At 35.3% G+C, this 17,551-nt stretch overlaps 1 long non-coding RNA gene across 1 annotated transcript; it reads left to right on the top strand.

The window, feature by feature from the left end:
- The first annotated feature begins 7,954 nt into the window (after positions 1–7,954).
- Positions 7,955–10,391, top strand: LOC129364311 (uncharacterized). The gene is made up of 4 exons (XR_008606428.1): positions 7,955–8,136; positions 9,099–9,182; positions 9,755–9,847; positions 10,010–10,391. It is a non-coding gene; the product is annotated as an uncharacterized LOC129364311 (long non-coding RNA).
- The last annotated feature ends 7,160 nt before the right edge of the window (positions 10,392–17,551 follow it).

The following is a 17,551-nucleotide window of genomic DNA, read 5'->3' as shown; positions in this document are numbered from 1 at the left end:
GATCATTCATCTATCAGACAATAGCTGCATTTCCATTGACCATAAAATGGTGCAAATCAGAATTTTCGCAAAATAAATATTCAAAAAAATCTCTCCTCAAAAGTGATTTTTTTGGCCGAATCAAAATTGGTTCATTTTGCAAAACTGCTATGAAAACACTCTTACCTCACATGATCAACAATCGGATGTTGCCACTGGCACAAACCATGAAGAAGATGGCAGGAAGCAGTGGGAAGCGGCATGTTTCCTTTTAAAGAGTGAACAAACTTTGTCATGTGTGACTTTAATTGTATTTTTTATCTTATTGAAACCCTGCTATTGTGAAATCGTGTTTTTTCAACAGTAGGTGAATATCGACAAAGTTTGTGATGAAAACGCAGCTAATGACTGTTCTGTTAAGCTGCACAGATCAACAAAGTTGCTAAAAACAGGTTAAATCAACTCAACTGAAACACTAACAGCTACCAACAGGTGAAATCAGTGAGTTTTGTTTTGTTCACCTCAATGTGAAGGAGTTTATGTTGAGATGTAGAGAAAAGCAGATTTCCTTCATTGTGCCATCTGAGGCCATTTAGCTTCAGCGCGATGTTCTGTCCTAAGGGACCATTTGCACATTTCATCCATTATTCTTCCTCTCAAGCAAAGGTCTCCACCTGTAGCTGGTTATGCAAAGCTCTATTGTCAGAAATGTATAAAAACGTCTCATTATACCACAAAGCTCTTGCTGGTTGTCCTGTAATTGCTGTATAATCTCACTGCCATTTACCATGAGGTGAGTTACTACTTTTCTTTTCCTTGAAGGGTTTGCGAAGCCTTCATTTGGCATAACAGATAGAACATATAAGGGTTTTAATTAGCAGCCTGGGTGACTTAGATGTTTTAGCTAAAGTTTCATATGAAGCAAAGTTAATCTGAGATGCAGTGATTAAATTAATATTTTTTTTTAAACGACATTGTGAGTCGAGGCTAAAACATAAAGCTGACACTCATTTAAAGACATAAAGAAGCTAACATAGCAGATAACTGCTGCACATTAATACCACCTACTGTAGACATTTGAAGATGTTAGGACAAAGTTATCCCACTTTTTTCCAACTCTGCCCTAATCAGACTCGTGTTTGCCCCTGAGTATCTGGAGGAATGGGACCTGATGGGAAAACGCGAACTGACATGCTTTCAAGTAGAACTTTTCTTTTAAACACGTGCGCACTTAGTTTCAAAGAACCGAGCACTGACTAGTGGCGTGGCGAGATCATTGCACGTTTTTGATGTGTACCATTTCTGAGTAAGCAAAGATTGTAATTAGAATGTCTTCATGGAAATGTGTTAACAGAAACAAAACAAAAATAACATTTTCGTTGGATCATTATCATGTAAACTGGGCCGTAGAGATGTACATATTGTTCTGTCTTTTTTACATGTTTTACTGAGTACTATTCCATTTGTTTGTTGTTTTTCTCTTTTTTGTGTTTGTCATTAATCTCCCTGTGCCACCTGGGTAAAGTCTCATATATTTATATGGTAAAATTCGTCAATATGTATTGTCTGATTAAATTTGTCATTAGATAGATTCATGTATGATGGAGTATTAGAACCATTGTAGACAAAAAAGAGTAAATTCATGTAAAACACCCAAAAAACTTAGAGGTTAATCTCAGAAATTTGCTAGATATAAGAGGAAATATAATTGCAATAATAGGTTCCAGTTACCAAGAAGAGAAACATAAGTATTTGAATACTATTTTTATGGACATTACATTTTGAAATTATATTCATAATACCAAAACTGTTTCTATTCTTTATTCATTTTGAGTTTTAATATTGCATATTATTAAAACTAAACAGAATAAGGGAAATAAAAGACTGTTGCAAGAGAAAACAACATAAGGATGTAAATTACCTTGAGATTTGTTCTCTGAATATCTTTTCCAGTTTGAACTAATCCCCCTTGTGCACTTTTCATGAAACTAAACCAAAAATAGTATTCTTTCTCACATGTTAAATAATTCATCAGGTGGAGATGACTGTAATTAAAAGTTAGCCTTCTTTCTGATTGCAGCTTTGTGAATACATTTTAACATTTCCAAGACCTCAGGGTGCCAAGCAGCGCTGTGATCCCAGAATACAGTAAAAAATTAAATAAGAAGAGATTACATTTTTTTTATATATAAATTAAAACATAAGTAATCTACAAGTGCAATAAATCTTTTTCTAATTACTGTTTTATTAAAATCTCACACAAACCTACCCTGCTAATTGACTTGCAAAAAAACAAATGATACGTTTACCAATGAAAAGATCAAAGGTTTTTAATACCTTTAATAGAGCAATTTATTGTTTAGAGCTCCACTGAAAGAACAAACACAGGTTTTTTTTAGTCATCTAATCTGACGGTGTTTTACGTCTGCTCCCACCTTGGCAGCCTCTGGAGGGTGTGAACGCTCTAATTTAAGAGGGTGTGGAGTCCATATGCTGCCTGGTGCTGTTCAGCCAATCTGCTGGGTGTTAGTTTAACACATTGTGCCCCACTGCTTTAATTGGGGTCCATGAAAATGAAATGTCTTCACTGTGCTGCTGCACGGCGTCCCATCATTTTCACTCCAATAATTTGTATGCTGCAAACACAATCAGCTTTTGTTGCACAGCTTTTCAAGGCTGGTATTTGCTGTGGATTAAAAATGCTATAAAGTTTGCATAAAAAATGCTAAGTATAAAATTTACAAAAGATTAAAAGCTTTAAGTTTTTGTGACAGATATGGAGCCAGATTTAAGAGATGACAAATACTGAAAACTGCAATGCGGGTTTTTTGATTATTTAAGAAGTGTGACTGGCAATTCACTATCTTCATTTTAATTTTTAATAATGATGACAAAAAAGCATCTTAGTACATAGCATCACAGTTGTGTTGAAGATTTTGACAGTGTTGTACCATGTTACAAAAACAGTAATATAAAAGCTGCTACTTTTTTTGGATACACACATGTAAAATACCTAAATATGTAGACTCTCATTTTTAAACCTGGAGCGAGATTTTAAGATGGTGGACTGTACCCAGATTATACGTAGACTTTTAAAATGCATAAGGAGAAACAAGAGCCAAAAAAGGGTAAATTATTCAAATCTACATTTAAAGTCAAATAAATCACCTGATCAAAAATTTAAGACCGGTCAAAATCTGCCCATAAATCTGGCCGTTATGTTTTTTTCCCACCAGCCGTTCGGATTAACATGATCCTGCGATATCAAAGGAAAAAATCTGCACAAGCGAGACGACTTGCTACTCAGGTTGGACGTTTATTTCAAAACACTACAGCACAACATATTCAAAAGGAAAAATCCTTGCAAGCATGGATCTTCGACCCAAATTAAGGCTATGACTATTGCTAACTCTTACCTAATAACCATAAGATAGAAGAAAAAGCACAAAATGTTCACAAATTCTACATCGTAAACTGAAACAATAGAACTACAGAACTGTGAAATGCTAGAAATTAGAGCTGACTTTGTGGAAATTCAAGCTACCAGGAGAGTATTGCCCTTTTTTAAGAAAATCATGTGTGTTTTTCTGATCTTAATCTTATATGTTTTACTATAAAACACTTTTTTTGATTTCTGAATTGTTACAAAAAAAATAAAGAATTTTGCTTTTTTTAAATTATTATTTTTAATTCAGATTAAAACCATTTAATATAAAATAACTTTCTTAAAAAAGGCAAACAAATAACACTTTAAGTGTAAAATGCTTGAAAAGTTTAAAGTATAAAGGCCTAAAATAGTAATTAAAAAAGCAGGATTTAAAAAATGGATCAAGTTTAATTTACAGTGAACAAGAGTCAAGATATTGTGTTTTTATGACAAACGTGTGCATCACACAGTTGATTAAGATAACAAAATTGTATTTGTGTTGCATCTTTCTGGTGCCCCCTTGTGACTCCACAGTTGCTAGGCAACTATGAGGAAATTATAATGCATAGCCAGGGTCAAGAGCTTAACTGACTACTGTATGCAAATAGCTTAATTTTAACATATTTGAGGACCTGAAAGCAAGAAAATATACATGTATTTATTTAATAGTTAAGCAAAAATAGTTAAATATTGATTTGGCATCTCAGTCGGAAAGGGTCAGACAGAAACAATGCAATACCATAAATTAATGGAGAATAATCAGCAGCCAATGAGCAATTGAAGGCTGAAGAAAATGGTTGCACATTTCTTTCAATGCCATTTTAAATAAACTGTTTAAAAGTGCAAGGAAAGGGGAGAATCTCAAAGCTTCTTATATTATTTTGAAGCTAATTGAAAGAAATGTTGTTTTCTAAACTTTTCCCTCTGTTTTTCTTTTAAGAGAAATTGAAATTCTACTGATAAACTTTGTGCAAACTCATGACCCAAACCTTAAGATTTTATATGTCTCTGGTGGTAAAATCTGTGGTCAGACACATCATTCTCCTCTGAGCCAGGAGTATTATTTGAATTCATGAAATGTTTTCCATTCATACACATCAAACAAGTGGCAGGTGGACTCCATGTCAAATGGGTTTTTCAAAGCAACAAGGTAAACTTATGCCTGTGTTCATCTAATCTAAAAATGGGACTTTGTGTTCTCCAGCTGCACAGATAATACTGACCAACCTCAAAAATATTCCTGAGATCAGAGATTTATATTATCTGGAGATTATAAACATAATCCTTTGATGACATTTTCATGTTTTAGTAAACTGTAGATAAAATTAGCTTATGCACACTACACCATTTATCACACGTTCTGGAGATTAACACCGATAATGTGACATGAGTATATGTCAGCAAAATTACAGATATTAGAGATGTCAAGGTGCAGATCCTCCTTACTGTCTGAAGGAGCTCATTCTATTCCTTTAGACTAGCCAATAGCAATTAGCAAATACCTGGTGAGTTCATTATACAAGCAACTTCTAAGTAAAACATGGTTAAAGGGTTAATAGAAGAGGAATGTTATGATGGCTTTCTGAAGAGTTTCAGAAAGAGAAGGGCTTTTTATAGATACAAAGGCCCAATGTTATGCTCTTAAAAGAAATTTGATTTCACAGTTTAAGTCATTTTTGGTATTTGGAGCATTTTTATAACAGCTGAAAGTTATAAAAATGCAAAGAGATCTGTTAAAGTTATAAAAATGCAAAGAGATCTGTTAAAGTAAAATTGTTACTTTATTGTTCTACAAAATGGCACTACGTGCCTTAAAAATACATAATTCTGCCACTTTAGGGACCACAAAGTCTGTTTTGGTGTGGCCAACACAAAGCCTTGCCGTCAATCCTGTGGAGAATTGTAGGCAAAATGAAAATGAGTGTGTGATTGAGGCACCTTACACACTTTCCACCAGTTCTTTCCACCAAACTATAGAGAGAAATCAGACCAAACAGGAAAAGTTTGGTCAGATTTAACTTTAGAAAGTGAATTTAAAAAAAGGTGCATGTGTATTTTTATTTATCTAGATAAACTCTGGAATAATTTCTGAAGAAGTTAATTTGTGACAGCTTTGCAGAGCGTCTGTTTACCAAGAAGGCAATATGCATCTGAATCACGCCATATGTGCGTCTTCATTTTTCCGTGAGTTCATTGTGGGTCTTTTAATTTACCTCTTTCTCTGAGTCTTTTTGTAAGCAGTCGAAAAGGTCTGATCTGATTGATAAGCAGCAAGTTGTCATTCCAATCACACTGTCGCTTGCAAGAGGCACACTTCTTTAAGTCTGGGAAGTGTGTTTACCTCTGCTTGAAGAAAGTTGAGAGCAAAAGTGGGTCATGCTCGGCACAAATGTGGCTATATTTGTCAAAAGGAACAAAAAAACTGCCAGACTCCCAGGGACGATTACCCATCATGGCCACAGCTGAGAGATTCACTGTGACCTGATAATTGCCTCTGAGCATCACATTTTGTGGACAATGCACAAATCTACAGTACAGGCACCCATTCAATTTAAACTTATTCTGTGCTCACAGCATGTTGCAGAGAAATAATATTTGTCCATTTTCTAGGCTATTGACTGAAGTGAACCAGTTTTAAAATTGTGGTGTTATAACCCCAGTCTGGTTAATTTATTTTTTACCGTGTGTTGAACAGTTGTTCGGCAAAGTTATCCTGAATACAGTTCATCATGTTTTGTGTTTTTAAAATTTTTGACAAAGCTCTTTTCCCCCTTACTTTTCTGTTGCGATGCAATAGCCTCTGGGAAACACATCAATCATGTTCACTGGGAAGTGACAGTCAATAAGACTCCCACTTAGGCTGGCAAAACAGAGTTAAGGCGTTGATTGCCCCAAGTTCTGTTACAAAGTCCCTGCTGTGATGCCCCAGACTTTATTACTGTCTGAAACAAGAAGCTCATCACTTTCTTGTTGTCCCTGGTAACTGACTATGTCGTTTTTCAGCTAACAAATTGGTGCACAGCGTACTGTTTAATAAAGCTTTATTAACACTTTGCATTTACAGCAGCATTGGTTAGATTTGAATTGATTGTGTGTAAAAACTCTATTTTCCGTACGAAGCAATTACAATACAGTGCAGTTTAATTTATAAAGCACTTTAGAACAACAATGTTGTATTGTACAGTAAGACAAATAAAATAGACATAAAAATGAAACAACAAAGACCTTAAAGCAAACACTTCAAGCTGAGTCAGATGGGAACTGAGGGATAAGACCATGAAGACATTTAGAAACAAATATATGAAGTTTAAAGTTAATCCGTAAACAAACTGGGAGCAGATGCAGTGATTTTAATACAGGAATAATGTGCTCACGTCTTCTTCTACCAGTTATTCCGCGTTCACCACCGAACGTGTTTCGCACGTCAGAAATGCGTCCGACACTTCAGGTTTACCTGTTTGCACTTTGAAGACGAATACTTAACATTTTGCTCTAGACGTGCGCCAAATGAGTCAAAATAACTAGATGCAGGTTTGGATGAGTTGTTTCCCGTTGCCGGTCTCTTTGTACTACACTGTAAAAAAGGAACCTCAGGGGTTATCACATTAACAAAAGAATATAATGTACTGTTAACTAAATAATTGCATGTTTGAGCCAAAAAACATGATACAATCATGTTGCATAAACAAGATATTCCACAACTTCAACGTTTATAAAATTGAATCATGTTGAGCGAACATGATTCATTATAGTCAGACCGATCCTATGCTGAAGACCACGAGTGAGATCACGCGATATCACGCAAGTTCACGCAAGATTACGGGAAATCACGGGATATCACGCGAGAATACGCGAGACAATCGGTTTTTTTCTCGCAAATGGAATAAAATGTATTCAAGGTGAGATAACGTGATTCAATTACGTCAGCTAGATCTTCCGCCAAAAAAAAAAAGAACGTCGGGGCGTATTACATTAACAAAAAAATATCATGTACCTTTCACACAATAATGTTGGGTTTGAAACGAAAACGTGATAAAATCATGTTGGATAAACAAGATATTCCACGACTTCACATTTATAAAATTGAATCATGTTGAGCTAACATGATTCATTATAGTTAGACTGATATTGTGCTGACGACAACGAGTGAGATCACGGGATATCACGCGAGAACACGCGAGACAATCGGTTTTTTCTCTCAACTGAACTAACGTGATTGAATGACGTTATCTCAACTTGAATACATCTAATTCCTCAAGCTCCCAGGCCTCTACCAGAGGCCTGGGAGCTTGAGGGTCCTGCGCAGTATCTTGGCTGTGCCAAGATATATATATATATATATATATATATATATATATATATATATATATATTATATATATATATATATATATATATATATATATATATATATATATATATTTTTTTAAACATATTATATATATATATATATATTATATATATATATATATATATATATATATATATATATATATGTTTTTTTTATTTTATTTTATTCAATATCAATATTTGTCAAAGTTAATCTAATAAAAAAAACACAGTGACGTCAGTTCCAAAGCGCTATTGTGTCAGACTCATCTCCCGCTGAAGAGGATCCAGCGACATCAAGAGATTACGGAAAATCACGCGAGATAACTGGCTCGCACCTTGTTGGGTTTTTTCAAGGGCAGAGGGGAGATTCCTGGCGTGCATCTACTTAATTTGAAGAAGGTAAGAGTCAAACTATTTTCATCTAAATCCATATAAAAATATGTAACTTAAAATTTCTCTACCATTTGCACCATTTTCTACTTGTTCCATACTTGTGTACATTATTTCATGTTCTGTAGATTAAGTCGGTTAGGTTAAGGCAGATAGCTTTTTGTTTACATTTATCGCCGCACCATGTTAGGTACATTCTGTGCGAAAAAAGTCTGCAGAGCCATATGTAGTGTAAGGTCACAAAGCTGCTGCCAGAGACACAAATGGACCCCGGAAATGTCACAGTTTTGCTCCTCCTGAGCTCCCTGGAGGTTTAGTGGATTTTTAACACACTGATCTAACATCAGTCTATTTCTAACTATTTTAATTCTATTTCAGTAATGTTACTATGGAGGTAAATATAGATACACACACACACACTTTGGTACCTTTCTATCATCATCGAGATTCTTAATTAATTATGGTAATAAAAAGTCCTACATTTCAGTCGGTGAAACCTGCAGAAAGCATTGCTTTCTGAGCTTTGTTAAATGTTCCTAAAATACCTGTTAGTTATGGATTTCTAGTATATTTTGTCAGGCTAAAACTCTCAATGGATTATCCATTATTACAGACTTGAGCTTTCTATTTTTTTCTTTAAATACATATTCCTCTGCTGTAAAGATGTTGGGGTTTTTTGGACTCTTCTTTGTTGTCCCAAATAATTGTAGCTCAGAAACAATATTGAAGTTCATTGGTTTAATTTTGAAATGTTGATGTTTTTTGTGTTGATTGTTTGTGCTCATTTTGACCTTTGTTACTATTGCTTTCTACCATGTTCAATTCACCATTGTTCTGCACATATGTGCTTGCATACAAGTGTCCAGTGGTTATATTCATGATTCATTCAAGGGACTTGTACTAAAAGATACAACTCAGTTCAGTATGAATTGCATATTTTAATGGCTGAAAATATATCTGATCTCTTTCAGAACATCACCTGTCTGTAATCCACCTGCGTAAGTACTGGTCAAGGGGCTCATCGGCTATCAAGTTATAGATTTCAGTGGCTAATAGTAAGTTTTGCCAGATCTAAAGTGACTGAATGTAGTGTTAGGAGCTTATAGAGCTAGAGTTCAGCTAAACATTTATTTGGCCAGTCTGTTTTATTTGTCTTTATTTGCGTGGGGATGTGGAAATGTAAGGAGTGTAGTCTCTCTCTGTCTCGTAGATATGACCTGTTAAAACATTTTACACTTAAACACCGGCATATGCGACGTTATCCATGCCCACACATAGACTGTCCATGTACTTGTAAGACATGGAATGCTTTGCATATTCATTTAAGTGAAGGATATAGACTGTGTTGACCATTCTGTACTTTTCACATATTTCTTTGGTGATATATTCATGTTTTATTTAAACCTCTAACAGCTTCAGTTAGATGTTTAAATGAGATGTTAAACTCCATTTTAGTCATGGCATAATGAAGGGATACTAACAATTTTAAATATCTTTCAAATAGACTGCAAGCCACTGATCACTTTTGTTGTCACTTCCTTTGAATGTAGCTATGTTTTCAAGTGTGTGAACCTATACTGCTGGAGTTTTGACATTGTTCTCATTGTTTTTTGATCTGCATATTTAGGAAGACACTGCTGAGGTCAGACGAGAGTGCATCCTCAAAGGTCTGTGTGTGTACCTAAATGAAGATCCAGAGAAGCTGGTGAGGGAGTACATGGTATGTTAAATTCTCTTTGTGTTTACAATAGAACTCCTAAGAGTTGTTAAAATACTTTCACCAACTAAGGTCCATGAGTGACTCAATCAATGTCAGTCTTAATTTATTTATTTAATTACATGTGAATTGTCTCTCCCCAATACCCTTCCCTAACTCCCTTAGGACGTTGATGAATGCGCAGAAATGGCCAAAGCCGAGGCTGTCCTCAGAATCGTCATTTGAGCAGAGGGTGCAGAGGCTGCCGATGCACATCTGGATGTTGGGATTGTCCTGGAGGAGGTGGAAGTTATGAACAGCTTGGGCAGTGTATCTTCTGCAATAGTGATGCTGCTGGGACTAATCTATGCACTAAAACTTGAGCTACCCTCAAGTTTAGTGCGTTCAGCACTCAACTTGCTCAGTAACTCAAGCATACCTTTGAAGTAATACAGAAAATAATAATGAAATTGGATGGAAAGAACTTATCAAAGAAAGCACAAGTTCTCAATATGAAACTCGCTGCTAAGTTGAGCAAAGTTTCACATGGAAAATGAGTGTTTAAAGTCTGCAGTAGAAAGATTTATATTGTTACAGTTCTCTAAGTTGAGCAACTATACTGACATGTTTTATGTTGTAAAGAATTGGCTGGGAAATGAAACTGTAACCTTTTTGTAGTTTTTTTATTTCAATGTCCAACTCAGCTGTGTTTTGTGCTGTGTAAAAAAACGATGTATAACAATTCTGAAAATACAATTGTGTTGTACCTTTTCTAATTGTTGAGTGTTCTTCCTACACTTTCACCTAGTGCTATCTTAAAATGCTTGATTAACGCTTGAAAATATGTCTTTGAATTAACGTCATAAAATAATGGAAAGTATTTCCACACGATTAACTAGCTGTCTTTTAGCATGAAGCATATTTGTTGAGCTAACTTGCTTTTAGTGAGTTGGACCTACTGAATCAGGTAGTGTGAAGGTACCACTGTAAAATAAGGTGGTTTCAAACTAGATTTACATTCATCTTAATGAAGTTACATCAATGATTTGGTCCTAAACATTGCAGATTAGTTGGGCGGGCTGTATTGCATTACACTGGGTCACACTATAGTAACTGAGTTAAAGGAACCTTTAAAACATATGTTGAGCCAACACATTTCATTTGAATTTGAATAACCTTAATGAATGGAGTTGAGCCAACTCATTTGATTTACAATCATCCATTGCCTTACCATAATTCTGGTTAAGCCAACATATTTGGTTTAAATTAGAACAACCTTAATGAATTATGTTTTGCCAACTCATTTTATTTATATAAGAATAACCACAATATATTACGTTGAGCCAACATGTTTGATTTAGAATCACCCATTGAATCACCATTGTAACAAGTGGAGCCAACACATTTGCTTTACATTGGAATAATCTTAATAAATTAGGTTGACCTAACACATTTGCTTTAAATAGGAGTAACACAAGTACATGGTGCTGAAATAAAGCAAAGTAATCAGGTGGAAATCCTTTCCATAATTTTTTTATGTTCATCCAATGACTTATTTTTTTCAGTGTATGGTAGATAAAATTGACAGAGTGGCTCCAAAATATTATGATACACAACGGAGGCTCAGATGTCTTTACTGAACATTTTGTGTTCAGTTTCTATTGACAGCGGTGACAGCTGATAACAGCACAACACGTTCGAGCCTCCTGCCTTTTTTCCTCTCGCAGTTACTTTGAACAAAGGCAGATGAAATATTGAAAGTGTCGAGGTTTTATTTACTCAAATCAACAGAATGTCGCCATCGGGTGTGTGTTTGAATTTACCAGATAATTCAGAGGTGTTGTTGTGAGTTTGGTGAGTTTCACAAGCCAACTGGGCGGTGATGAACGTCGCTATCAGCAGTGTTTTCATCTCACCTGAGTCCCAGTTTGATAATCGGCTAGCCTGCATCGGTGCCTGCATCTCCTGGCAGGACATCAACTACAGGCCACTATGTCACATAGCGGAGTCTCTCTGGGGGTCCAGTGCGGCCAAATTGGCGAGGGTCGAAGGTCCAAAATGCTACAACCTCGCAGCATTGATGCACGTCCACATAAACTTTGACCGTACGCCAGATGCCCCTGATGCTCAAATGCGTTTGTTGTGAAGGAAGCATTAAGAAGCGAGCAGAAGCATTCTGAACCAAATGAAGTTGGGATTGTAGTGGGTGACTCAGACTGACATGAAGTGCATTGCAGTAATCTAAGCGAGATGTAATGAAAACATGGATTAAAATCTCAAATCAATGTGATGGGAGTGGCTTAATCACTTGGACTTGAGAACTATCACTAGGTTTAACAAACCTAATTTTTTTTATATAAAAAAATATAAAAAGTTCAAGACTGGACTCCAAGAATTTGCTCAGCGAGTTTTGGTCAACTCAGCAAAAAAGTGCAGGTTCACACCATGTGTCCAAAGCTCCTAAAAGAAGTAAATAAAAACGATGGGGCCCATGTATGCAGCCTTGAGGGACTCCACTTGTAAGAGGAGCAGAAAACTCAAACGCTTCTCTCTGTTAAATAGGACCTGAGCTCATGGCTACACCTGATTGTTGAAAGCATGTACACCTTTACTGTGCTTGTAATTCTACTCCAGTTAACTCACAGTCTGCTTTTCTACAGGAGGTAAAGGACGCACTCTGCTTTTGGAGAACCAAAAGTTTCCTTTTTAAAAGCGGCTTTAATTTTTTTTTCGCTGTTATAAATTGTAGCAAAGAGATCTGACAAAACATTTTATCACTTACTGGTCACAGATACAAATCATGATGAGTAAACAGTGGAATTATGAAAGCAAAAACAATCTGGTTGTCTTTAAATAGTGCAGAAGGATTTACGTGCTTCAGCTCTACACCACATCTGTTCATATCAATTTACATCACATCAGTCTCTTACTGCAACTGACATTTCCAGAAGGAAAGGAGTGCTTTATTACTTTTGGAAATTGACAGGTTGGTAGATCTATGTCTATTTCCAAAACTCAAGCTGCTTGAAGGTAATCTCTTGGCGCAGGTACAGAAATTCCTTGTGCTGTTTTTAAAATGACAAGCAGAATGTATTTGTCTTGACAATTACTCATCCCAAGTTGTAATCATGACTGGAAAATCACAAAAGGCTTTATCTCATCTCTTTGTCTGTGATTGCCATGTTTTACAGACGCTCAAAAATGGAGAAAAATAAAACCCTTTATGCTCTTGCTCTGGACGCAGTGTCTTTTTATTGCTCCTCTCTATATTCCTCCAGTGGGAGACAAGGCCTTATGTCACATACTACTGCAAATACACAATTACTCTTTTCCAAATGCCTGTGAAGTATTTGGAACTTTTCCTGTGGTAATTTGTTCTTAGTCGTTGAAGTTCTTTTCCTTGGCTTCTGGTCATTTTTGCCACAATAAGGTAGAGGTTTGGGTTAGTTTGAAAACTTTACCACTTTAATGGTCAGTTGAGCATTTGTGGGATTTGTTGTGTGGACAGCTTGTCTTGTGTGCACACTGTGGAATATTTTCTATGACATTATTTTGTAAAAATTTGCAATTCATTTGTGCTGAGATGTTATTTTGTAAACCAGGCTTAGCTTCAGAATGTAGCATTTTACTTTCAGTCATTAATTATTATGTGGCTTGAGAAAGGAAAAACAGCTCCTTCGTACGGCTTGCTTTTAGTGCCAAATTGGGCGTTTTAAGGATTTCAGAAATACAAATTGTACAATTCTTTGGTTCCAATTAATTTTGATTTGGTATGTTGAGCATCACTTCTACATTAACACCAACATTTGACTTCCTGCCAATATTTTCCCCATTTTTCATATATTTTGTCTGTTTTTAAGATGCTCTTCATTTTTACCCTTCTTATAAATATACTGTGTTGTGTAATATGCTTTCTCCCATATTACTCTTGTGTTTCCAAAACTTAATAGCACCTTCTGTTCAGATGTACTATATATTAATTTCATCTGAATTCCCTGCCTTTGCCTTTAAGATTCATTTACCACCAACATGCCTGTAAAGTTTTGTTTGTTTGCATCTCAGCTTCATGCTTTTTCAGATTACTTATGTGATCGCACACAATAGCTTTAAAACAGCTTACATTACTTGAGCTTGTTATTCATTATTATTCCAAAAGAAAACAAAATTAAATCTCCTAACTTGATCTCGCTAGTGAAGCTCATTAACTTGCTGCTATATGTAGCTAATTTCATGTAATGGAAACTAATGGAGTATGACGTTGCCACTGATATTTTGTATTCCAATTTTAAAGTTTTATATCTAACTTTTCCACAAGGTAGTGAAGAGAAATAGAAAGTTTGCTTTAATGATCTACCTCTTTGTGGTTTCAGAAAGAAGTGATCCCTCTGCGTCTGCGTTGCTGTGGCCCACATGAAACCACATCCATGGTACGACCAGAAGACTACAAATTTGGCCATTACATGGGGAGTGCTTTAACACTGTGATTAATGGGTAATGATGGGCTTTCAGCACACACAGCAGGACAGCACTGTGTGGCTCTACTCTCTGTGCTGCAATATTCAGGCAACCATCCCACAAATCGCGCTCATTGGAAGCTCAATCCCTTCTTACACTCAATATGCAATTCGTTCAGGTCTGTCTTTGTTACTTGTTGCAAGAACAGTTGTCAAAAAAAAAGGAAGTTATAATTTCAATTGAATCACATTGAGTTATAGTCGTGCAACTGTGGCGTCTAAAGATATGCTTCTATTATCAAGAGTTGAAACTTTTTTTTAGATATGTGTGAAAGATGATTAGGGCCACAAAAAAAAAAAAAAAAAAAGAACAACTCTGAATTCTGGCTTTTTTCTCATAATTTTGACCTTTTTCTCATAATTTTGAGTTTAGTCTTTAGTCTACTTTTTTCCTGAATTGTTACTTTAATCTCAGAATTCTTGAATTCAGAATTCAATCTTTTCTGAAGATTGAAGTCAGAATCATTTTTTTCAGTGGCCCTAATTCTCTATTGCTCTAATTATTAGGTGACACAAGTTGTCTTTCTAAATCAATTTCTATTGCAGAAAAGCATTAAAGCATTTAACTCTGGGTGTTCAACTCCATCCCTCAAAGGCTGGCATCCTGCAAGATTTAAATTTGTTCCTGCTTCAACACAGTTGATTCAGATGCTTGAATTACCTCCTCAGCATGTCATCAAGTTTTGCAGAGGCATGGTAATGAGCCATCATTTGGCTCTGGTGTGTTGAACCAGTTAAATTTAAAACATGCATCCTTTCCTGTTATTTCTTCAAAGTAATTGACGATTGTGAAACTGAAGGAAAAGGTTACATGCTCTTATGGTTTTTTCACAAAGGAGAAACTGAAAATGTGCTGTGACTTTAAATTTAGCATTTGTGATTCAATACGCTGCAAAACCACTTTTCAGTGCAATTAAAGATGTGAGATATATGCCTTTATCTAACTGGCACATCTTGAAACATATTTTTGCTCATTCCTCTCAGCCAAATCATTCAAGCTTATTGAGATTAAATGGAGAGAGTGGGAGAACTTGTGGCTGTATATTTTTTTCTTTTGCAGCCTACTTCAGGATTTTTTTTGTTTTATGTCTTGTATTTAGCTTAAATTGTCTTCTGGTCGTTTGTCCAACCTTATGGAATTGTTTTAGATATATTTTTTTAAACTGACAGTCTCATAATTTAATCAAAGCCTCAGAAAAAATTATTTCTGAATCATTTCTGAACTGAATTGTGACCCTAAAAATTGTAATTGAATTAATTCACTCAATGTAGGAAAATTGGCATCCGTAATCTGAACCATAAAATATTTGTGGTTCAGTATTCACTAATTCGTGCATTTGCTTAAAAATACTCAACAGAATATCTGCTGTTGATATAAAAGCATGTTTAGGCATATTTTGTGTTTTAGCTATTAAAATAGGCAGATATAAACATTTTTAAAGGGAGTCTCAATTAATCAAGTTATTCACAAGCGGCTGTGCAAATATAAGGATGTTGATGGGATTGTTGAGAATAAATAAATTCTGTGTTTTCCTTCTCTCTCTGTTAGCTAGTTGTTAAGCTAAATCTAAAGGAAATGGCATGGTAGGAAATGCAAACGAGCGCTATGGGTAGAGGAAATGACACACTAATCCTATTTGGGTTGCTAAATACTCCATATTGAAGGTTTGTGCTTCCTTTTGACCCCTAATCTGCAATGCAAAATTTCAATAAGACACATTTAAGTTTTTGTTTGTCACAACATAAAATATAAATAGTTTTTATGGCAATTTCATTTCTGTAAATGTATGATAGCTACATTTTAATTTCCAAATTGACAATTTCATTTAGTAAAAAATGAAAAATAAACTTTTTACATGGGATCAATGCAAAAGCATGTTATTGGAAAAATGCAAAGTTTTCATTGGATTGTCAGGATTTATTCCTCTAAGGACACTCTGTACATCCTGAGTAAAATTCAGGTTGTAAGACTTAAATTACTGTAGCAGATTTATCAGTGTGTTCATAGCTAGAGCTCATCTAGCATATTCATATCTATATACTGGATGACATCTACAATATGAAAGTGCAGCTGAATGAAATTGAACTTCATCAGCGGCAAAAATGTTTCAGCTTCTTTAAGTTTAAAACTTAAAAACTCAGAACTTTGGTCTTTGAATTCACTCGTCTAACAAGACAAAGTATGCTGAGGTCACTTCTGTGTGGATCAATTTATGTCTAACTTCTCTATGTTCTGCAGCAGATTTGATCACAAAGTTACTGGAAGTGTCCCCACTTTCCAAACTTTAAATAAATGTAACTAAGTCACATTTGATTCCTGCTGATTCTTGCATTTCTGCTTCCTAAATTGGTTTTCTCTTTTCACTTCATATTCATTCCAATGTTGCTTTAATCAGACTGTGCACAGTAAAATTTCTTTCCAGTGATTGTTTCTCAACATTTCATTTAAGTTGAAACATTGACATTCAATTTGATATATAACCTCTCATGGGTTTCTACCTAAATTCTTTAAAACCTGCTTGCTGAATGACAAAAGTGACTTTTAAATTGTTTCATTTTATGCAAATGAATGTTGAAATAATAAATCTTGCGTCTGTCACTTTGAGACGTCTTAACAGGTGATTAAGACTTCAACAGCACATCTGGGGATTAGATGCATAAAACTTTAAATATATTGGTCAAAACTTGCTTATTCAGGACACATAAGCTCCACACATCTTCACATCAAGAGTAAAGAGAAACATGAAATTTGTTCCATATGAATGCCAGATTTATGCATCTGGCAAAAGAGGTTTGATCAAACATGGCTGTCTGTGTTTATGTCAAGCCTCAGAGTCTATTTCCAGCGATTTGAGTGACAATACTGAAGATCATTCTTAGAAAAAGACATCCCACAGGTGGAGTCTCTGTCCAGAAGGATTTATTTTTACACAAGAAAAATTTATTGAAGAAGTCTAACATGCGTAATTAACAAAAAACGGTGTTAGCCACCAGTTTCATGTTCTTCTGGTGAATTTTATTTGTTTAGCTTCCTTTTTTTTCTTGTTCTTTTGTATTTTATTGGCGGATGGCCACCAACTTAAGGTGCATTTACCGCCACCTACTGGACTGGAGTGTGATCATCAATGATTTCAGAGGGAACTTAATAATACACACCTCAATGGTGTGCATGAATGTGCAAATTCACATCCATACACACTCACATATATGTGTG

Source organism: Poeciliopsis prolifica, unplaced genomic scaffold, assembly GCF_027474105.1.
Source record: "Poeciliopsis prolifica strain line A6 unplaced genomic scaffold, Auburn_PproV2 SCAFFOLD011, whole genome shotgun sequence".
NCBI classification, from domain to species: Eukaryota; Metazoa; Chordata; class Actinopteri; order Cyprinodontiformes; family Poeciliidae; genus Poeciliopsis; species Poeciliopsis prolifica.
The sequence above is the reverse complement of the archived record's forward strand: the minus strand, read 5'-3'. Positions and strand labels throughout refer to the sequence as shown.